This window comes from Neodiprion pinetum, chromosome 2 (assembly GCF_021155775.2).
Source record: "Neodiprion pinetum isolate iyNeoPine1 chromosome 2, iyNeoPine1.2, whole genome shotgun sequence".
In the NCBI taxonomy this organism is placed as follows: domain Eukaryota; kingdom Metazoa; phylum Arthropoda; class Insecta; order Hymenoptera; family Diprionidae; genus Neodiprion; species Neodiprion pinetum.
Window position 1 is genome coordinate 40,270,456 of NC_060233.1, and position 8,503 is coordinate 40,278,958.

The window sequence follows — 8,503 nt, forward strand, 5'->3', positions numbered from 1 at the left end:
TACTTATTTTAGTACTTATAATCACCCCCGAAGATATGTGGAAGCTGCGAAATGAACGCACTTACAATTATATATTTCATACAAATAAATCGCTTATTCTATGGATACAATCTATTAATCTTTGATCAAACTGGGCATTAAACTTAGAAATGTGAGCAAAGGTTTTCGTCATAACTTACATGGCTATCTTAGCGCATAGATTTACGGGTAAATGACTCATCAGAGGAAGAGTAAACCCTACATTCTACAGTTTTTATAGATAGAGGTAAAAATGAATGGAATCGTCGAGTGCCTTCAACCGTTATTGCTTGCTTCAATCGCGGCTTCAATAATTTTTCATGTTCTTCGTGTTCGCTGTTGCTGCAGAAGTCAAATGCGATATTTTTTAATGCACTCACACTCCATTCGAATAATTGCCTTGGAGTCAAAATAAGATTTTCATTGGGCCGCTGTAGGCTTGCACGTGCAGCAAATCTTTTCACAGTTCCACCAATGCCATCACATGGACTTTTTCCATGTGACGTTGCAAAGAAATGCCATTCAGCCTCGACATTGAAGTCGTCAAAATGATGAGTCAAATTAATGAAGTTGCTTTTATTTTTATATTGTGCACTAGCACCGTCAGTAAAATAAATCATTTTCTTGATAACTTCACTACCGAAGAACTCAAAAAGCTTACCGATTAGTTTCTTCTGAAACAGATGGACCGCGACTGTATTATGTTGTAGATTTTCTGATATGATAACGAAGCTTTTATGCTTTAAGTCCTCATTTTCAACATAATACACAACAAAAGGATGGATGGTAGCTTGATTGTTATTCCAGTGGAAGCTTTGAATTTCATCTTGAACAACAAATGCATAGTTTTCAGCAAAGTCACCCAAAACTAAGAACTCCCCTGGTTGTAGACGATGTTTTCTGTCTTTCAAATATGCACTTTGCTGTTTAGCAATGAAATCATGTTTCTTGAGGGCTATCGTCTGTTCCTTTAGCGTCTCGAGGAACGTTTCCGTTTCTTGCGTGATCGTTTCTAAAACAGATCGATCCGTATGAGTCCACCGTTTGTAGCTAATACTTTCTACGAAATTATCGTCGAATAAACTTTCCATTTCGTGTGTAACCATATCAAAACTTGGACAACTACTACAATCACCGAGATAGCACAAAGGATTTGGAGAGTCACACGATATCTGTTTTATCAAATCGTGGTACGTTCTTTTGAATGTCTGACAAATTGAGCTAACCGCCACCAACATAAGTTTCACATTCTGGTGAATTTTGCAAACACAAACTGTATGTGTTCCTGTTGGTCCAGCTAAAATACACTGCTTTGGGCGGAGTTCCGCGAATTTTGTAAATCCAATTTTATCATTCGGATGCTGTTGCTTGAACGCGGCGTAAGCTTCCTTCAGATCACACAAAACAAGTCGTTTTTGGACTTGATGTTTTGAACCATCCACATCGCGAAGAGTGACAAAATCTTTCTGACCAGGCATGATCCGACTTATTTCATCAGAACAGTAAAATTCCACTACATGAGAGACAACATCATCACAAAGAGTGCGAGATGGTCTTGGATCTGGGGAGGATCCAAATCCACGCTCACTTTGCAATATTTTAGCTTTACGAGCCATTCTATATGAACAATCAAATTGTAACTCCAATTCTCTGATGGACCAACTACGAGGAGTCATTGTGAGATATTTAATTTTGTCCGCGACACACTTCGCGTTGATAAACAATTCTTTCACATCACACAACAATTCTTGCCCGATATCATTCTCAAGAAACATTTCCACACTGCTCTGTTCACTAATTGGTGAAGGTGAAACAAGATCGTCACCACTCGCATAATTATGATTCATATCACTTACCTCGTTTTTATCAGATGGAGTAATTGTGTTGCATTTGTACAATTTTATTCGACAATCCATGCACACATATTCTCCTAGGTCCGGAAACTTTTTCCGTAATGCTGGTGTCACTGGCTTTACCAAATTTCGCACCCAATTATGGCCAACTCTTTGGAAAGGATTACAGCACCGTTTCACATCTGTTGTAGACATTGCTTTCAGAAATGAATTACTTGTGTGAAGAATGAGACGATGTATTGCACTGATCGCTACACTGGTATTCGATTGAATGTTATGCATTTTGAAATGCTCGAAATTTATACTCGTTCAGAATAGTGCTTCACCCACCCAACAACTCTTCTGATTGGTTGAATTCCACCAATGGGGCTAACATAATGAAGGTGCATTTCAATGTACCTGACTTTAGCCAAATGACCCCTTCGCGGAATCGAGGTGGTGACCCGGACTACCTGGATAATGAAGGATTTAGGTGACGCATGCACAGGTGGACGTATTCCATATCCTGGAATATAGTGCTTCACCCACCCAACGACTCTTCTAATTGCTTGAATTCCACCAATGGGGCTAACATAATGCAGGTGCAATTCAATGTACCTGACTTTAGCCAAATGACCCCTTCGCGGAATCGAGGTGGTGACCCTACCTGGACTACCTGGATAGTGAAGGATTTAGGTGACGCATGCACAGGTGCAGGTATTCCATATCCTGGAACAACACTTGACCTGTGTTCGTAATTCATGTTTGAATCATAATGCGTCATAACAAATTTCGAATCTCTGTAATAAAAAAACGGTGAAAAACACATTCTTGAAACTTCACTTATCGCTTTGAGCAGGCCTTGTGAAGGTACAGTATTTTTTTCAGATTTTTCAATCATGTCCTACATCGTGAAAATGACTCTAAAATAACGCCGCGACGCCGCCGCGGGGTAGCGGTGGACGGCAACCGGCCGCCCGCCATTACGTAGAGACTCGACGCGCCGCAATTTCATGCGCATCGACACCTTTAATGATTTTTTACTCGAAAACGAAGAAAAACACCCCTCTGGAATTAATTCACAGGTTGTAGTACAGTTCAAGGAACATGTCAGAATTTTAAAAAAATTTTTTGATCGTGTCGGTCACTGTTTTAAAAATCTTTGAAAAATTAATTGTTAAATAAACAATTGATAACAACTTTTTTTTACCATTTCGTATTTTTTTTTAAATTCTATGGAGCTTTCCGCGTAATTTGAAAAAAAAAAAAAAATTGTATCTAATTTGTTGCCGAAGTTATGAATTTTTGAAAAAAATGGGAGTCTAATTTGTTATTGTTAATAAAAAATCGAATTTTGCATTATGAGATTCGCGCTTTGGCACAAAAATCTAACTCCCCTTACACAATCCACATGCCAAATTAAAAAAATATCTGAGAGATGACTGATCCGGTTGACGCGGAATAGCCCGTATATATAACGGTGTCTACGTGTGAAGGAAAAATACAAAGTAAAGTAAGTGACCGAATATCTTGAGCCAAGTAAATAATGTAAATTTGGCAATTTAAAGAAAAGAAAAGTTAATAGCTCAAAAGTAGAGACTGTATTATTAGACGCGAGGAGTATGGATGAGGGGGGCAGGGGGATGAAAATAAATAAAATACGGTCCAATACTATATCGCTACTCGTAATTTTTCGACGGTTTCCTCAATTATATTCCCGTCATCAGGTATCATCCACGATCTCTGGAGCCTGCATCAGACTGTATAAATTTTAGTTTCCAAGCGTTCCTTTCGACGTGAAAATTTTCAAATACGACGAGGAACAAGCCTGCCCGTGATAAATTTCAATATCGATATCGATTTACATCATATCTTTCAGCAACAACGGGTTTTACATCGTGCGAGGTACACAATGCGGGTAAAAAAAGTCGAGGGTGAGGAAAGCTGCTCGCGTTCATTGTACACCTCTCCCAGGTAAAGTGCCAAAGGATGTAACAGAAGAGGGGTTTTGTTCTTTGGCACGTCGAAAAAGCTCCGGAGGATCGCGTCGATTATTTGTGCGTGAACTTTCACCCCTTGTTGCGTAATTCACCGATAGGTACAACATGGGACGAGGGATGGATCGAGAACCCTCCGCGTGACGGACTTGGATGGATTATAGAATTTTCGCTGCCTGCCGATGCCGCGTAGCTCGGGAATTATATTCACGGGTTATGAATTTCGTATTATATTTTCATTTTTCGACTACGCGACCCCGTCTTAAAGCGGTGCAACTTTAATGAAAGCCGGCGAGTTATCAGGGCGGAAAGACGCGGCCAGCGTACCGAGCGGGAACATCAGCGGAAATTCAGAAGACTGCTAATTCTCTGCTGGAAAGATGGGAGAAGAAGAGATAGACTAGAAAAGGAAGACCGAGAAACTATTCCGATCCTGTGCTTCGCGTACGAACCCACGTACGTATACACCTACTCCCTGCAAAGCACGTGCGGCTGAAATGTTGTTCGGATTTACTACTGACCCGAAGATTAACCCCGCGGCACAATTAAATTCTCCTCAATCAAACTCAACGCGAGTAGCGGAGGAAAGGCCGCGCCCTTCTGCGAGGTTGCGAGCGACTCGTATTTTTTGAGTGCCACAACCGCGTAAAGGCCTAAACTGTAATAGGTGAGACTCTGTTTTCACGGAACGAAAAAATCGCTGTATCAAACGTATCTTCTACATACTTCATTGCTGGAACGCTAAGAGAACATATTTTGTAAAATTCAGATCTCGATCAAGTCCGGGATACATTTTTCATCCATTTCATTCGCAGCTTTATTTTACTGCTGCGGTTATGGTTGGGTACCTTTCACGATTGCTTGCCGTGGAAATTTGGTTAAATATTCCGGAATTTGGTTGTGCATATGGCGCGTTCCGTGACATCTCGACCAAGGTTCTACCTCGATATCTCAGATTGACTTAATAATTTTTTTAAACGTAGAATCTTGATCGAGTGGTGACGGAATGTCCCATACATAACCACAATATTGAATATTGAATCAATCACACAGTTTCATTTTTACACTCTTTCTAATTCCGATGAGTGATCCAAACAAATATGTGCTGATACCGCGATCTCGAATATAAGTTAGCGATTGACGCTTACAGAGTTTTGACACGCGGCTGATAAGATCGATGTCACAGGATCGACGCGTTTTCGTTGAATCGCGGTTACAGAAATATAAGGAAGCGGTAAATATTCAGCGAATGCATTGGCAGCTAGAGGGTGGTTACGAGTTGGTATAACCGATGTACAGTAAAGTTCTGGTTTCTAGGAGAATACGAATTGCGTCTGAAGGATCTGCTTCCTCTGTGTTTCGCATTAACTTGCCGAGTGTTTGCAATATTTACTGGAGCGACAAGACGGTGTGCATACAGGCATCGGTGTACCTTGCGCATGTAGACGCATACAGGAAACAGCCACAGATCAATCTTATACGTGTGAATACGTTTTCCCAACTGCCACTGATCATCGCCGTTCGTCGTCTCGGGCTGCAGAAAGAAGGCGTCGCAAAGCGAAGTGAAATAACTGCTTTTCACCCCAAGAGACAAATGCCGAGAGACGGTGTTACGTGCCGGGGTCGAGGGCTGGAGGCTCAAGTAGCGAGAAATAGGCTATCTCCCCTCCGATTTGATTATCCTTCCCCGGTTTCTTTTTCTGGATATAAAACTCGCCACCCCCCTTCAGGCTCCGTGGGGATGAAAAGAGAAAGGAGTTTCAAAGGGTGATAAAGAAAAGAAAAACAACGAACGAAGGAACGAGAAGCAAGAATGGAAAGAAAAAAAAAAAAAGGAAAAGAAAACGTCGTCGCTCTACCAAAAAAGCCAGTAACTCGTTCCACTCACGATCATTTTTTCGTGCCGATTTTTTCTACGGAATGAAAAAAGTTATCCACCCCTCCCTGTTCCTTCCCTCGTCACACGTGCGAATCGCAACTCTTCGCCGTATATGGTTTGAGCAGGCTGCAGAGAGAGAATTATCCGCTTCTGCGGGGGTCCGAAAGAGGTAAGAAAAAATGAAGAAGCAAGTAAGTAAAACCCCACGTCGAAAAGCAGGGGTAATAACAAATTGGTCCCTGGCAAGGTCGTTACTGCAGTGGGAAATTAACGGCCCATTCAGGTTTAGGAACTGGAACCGCGTCGTCGTAAACCGCGCACAGCCGTGATACTCGGCACTTCGAACCGGTATAGCGGCAGGCAGCGGTTAATAATACTTGAATAAAGCTCAACCCCCGGTTACATTGCCGGAGAAATTAAGCTCAACGAAGTCTCGAGTTCGAGTCTAAGTCGAACATCCCAACGTCGTCCTCGCAATGAAAGCCCATCCGCGATTGTCGATTGGATCTCAAAACCGAACGGCCAACTTTTTGAATGACATAAACATTCTCAAAGGTTGGAAACTTCGAAACCGTTGTAATTCTCGAATGACGTGACTAGAATTGATCAAAATTACAAGGGAATTATAAATTTCCAAATTATCTACTTTTGAGAAAGTCGAAATTTCGCATGTTTTGAACTTTCGAAAGGTGAAAATTCCGAGCATCCAATACACGGTGTACTGAACGGCTCGCAAATCATGTCTCAAGAAGGACATCGTGCTGCGGAATTCCTCCGGCATTATGGTATTCGTCAGGAATGACGTTTTCTTTCCGGGCCTATAGAGAAGTGAATTATTGGTGAATAGCTGCCGTTGGACTGCACGAATAGTGTAGTTTTCTCACCTGTTTGTAAAAGGATGCCGCAGTATGGTGGTGGGAATGCGTTGAGTAAATTACGGCCAAGTTTCGCCGTGGAAAGGTGCCTGGAAAACTGTAACGGGGTGATCTAGGACCGAATCGGTTTAGTTGGTTAGCTCGGAGAAAGAGCAGAGCCCGAAAACAGAAATAAAAGAGGAAAGAAAATATAACAAAGGTCGAAGAATGGGAGCATGTAGAGAACGTAGTTCGATAGGCGGGGGAAAAGAGGAAAGTGAGAACTGTCGAATGGGCTGACCCTTTACGGGAGGCAGTCCTGAGGGATACAACGACGGATAAGCGAATCCGGTGCAGCAGTCGGGAAAATAGAGAAACCATTCCGGCGGCGTCAGTCGTGGATTTTCTCTGTATCGAATTACCTTTATACCTCTCAATTCTTCATCTCCGTGCGCTGCGACGCTCGCTTGCAGCATTTTGCCCCGTCCTATCTTCAATCGACGACGTCGATTCGTTTGCAGATTGTCGTGAGTCGTTGAAGTCATCTCGAGGGTGTAACTCAACCCTGGAATCGAGTGTTTGCGTTGCCTGATTGATCGGACGTGCGGCAATTGCTATGCCGGTTGGTGTTCCGAACCGCAGATAAAATCGAGAGGGAAATGGGCAACCGCTTCCTAGTGAGCAATGGACGACTGGATCAAGGATCGCGGTGTAAATCCAAAGCCAAGCGAAACGCGCAGTTCCTACGTACTACAACGTACAACGTACATATTGCGCCGAGGGATCGATACCGGTCTGGGTTTTCCAATTCCGGACACGGAGATCATCGGACACCGCTAAGGTCTCCCATAAATCTGAACCCCAACGACAAAGGTCTGCAGCTCACGTGACTCCGCTAGTGTGATTGCTTTTTTCCCTTCTCGCGATAATGTCGCCCTTCACCTCTTCAAATATTTCGATATAATCCTTGACTCGAGATTCTCGTTTCTGAAGGTGGATGGAATTTGGAAATTCAAAGGCATAAAGACTATTCTCGTTGGAACTTAAACGTCGAATGAAAAGCCTCTGCGAAGTTTCAATGAAGGGAGGACAGATCTTAGCTTACTGTTAGTTTTTTTTTAGGTTAGGAGAAGTTGAGAGGATCGGAACAAGCTGGTGTTTGTAATTTACACAGTTAAATATCTGCGGTGAAATTGAATATCCTGTTCTTTATTTTGGCTTAGCCATTCGAAGTTGACGGTAACGTCTGCATCGCGAAGCATCAGACAAGCGAGATACGCCGGTATATTGTAACTGCTCGCGACTGCACCCAACATCGTTGCTGTAGATATAAAATAACCGAAGCGAACGACGGTGCAGATAAAAACCAACGAGAAAATCTCGATCGACAAACAACAATATGCATCGGTGCACGAGAACGTACATTTATGTTGGTGTGTTTGCGTGGCATAAAGCCCCGGAGCGTAGGCAGGTAGAGACCAGGTAGACCTTCGTTCGCCTATAAATAACGTGCATTTGGCATTCCATTCCCTGTGCAATGTGATTATTGACGATCAGTGGAACTCGAATGTATACGCCGAGAATGCGGATGGAGAGATGGATGAGTCCTGATATGTGGCAAATGAGGTGGAAACACGAATTGGAGAGAGTATTTCACCTGAGTATATTCGGAAGTTGAGCAAACTGTGACGGCGATTCAAAGTTGAGTCCTTCTCTGTCCTCGGCGACTGATCGGAGATGCTCGTTTCGGTGCTTTGCAAAATTGGTATGAAAAATAGGGGTTGAAAAAGGTGGGAGAGAACCGCAAGAATTTGCGTGCACATCACGTACGTGCCTTCGTGATAACGACACGGGGTATTATCGAGAGTGGAATCCAGCCAAACTTTTTAAATATTCAAACCACGGTGAGTAGGCAAGATAATA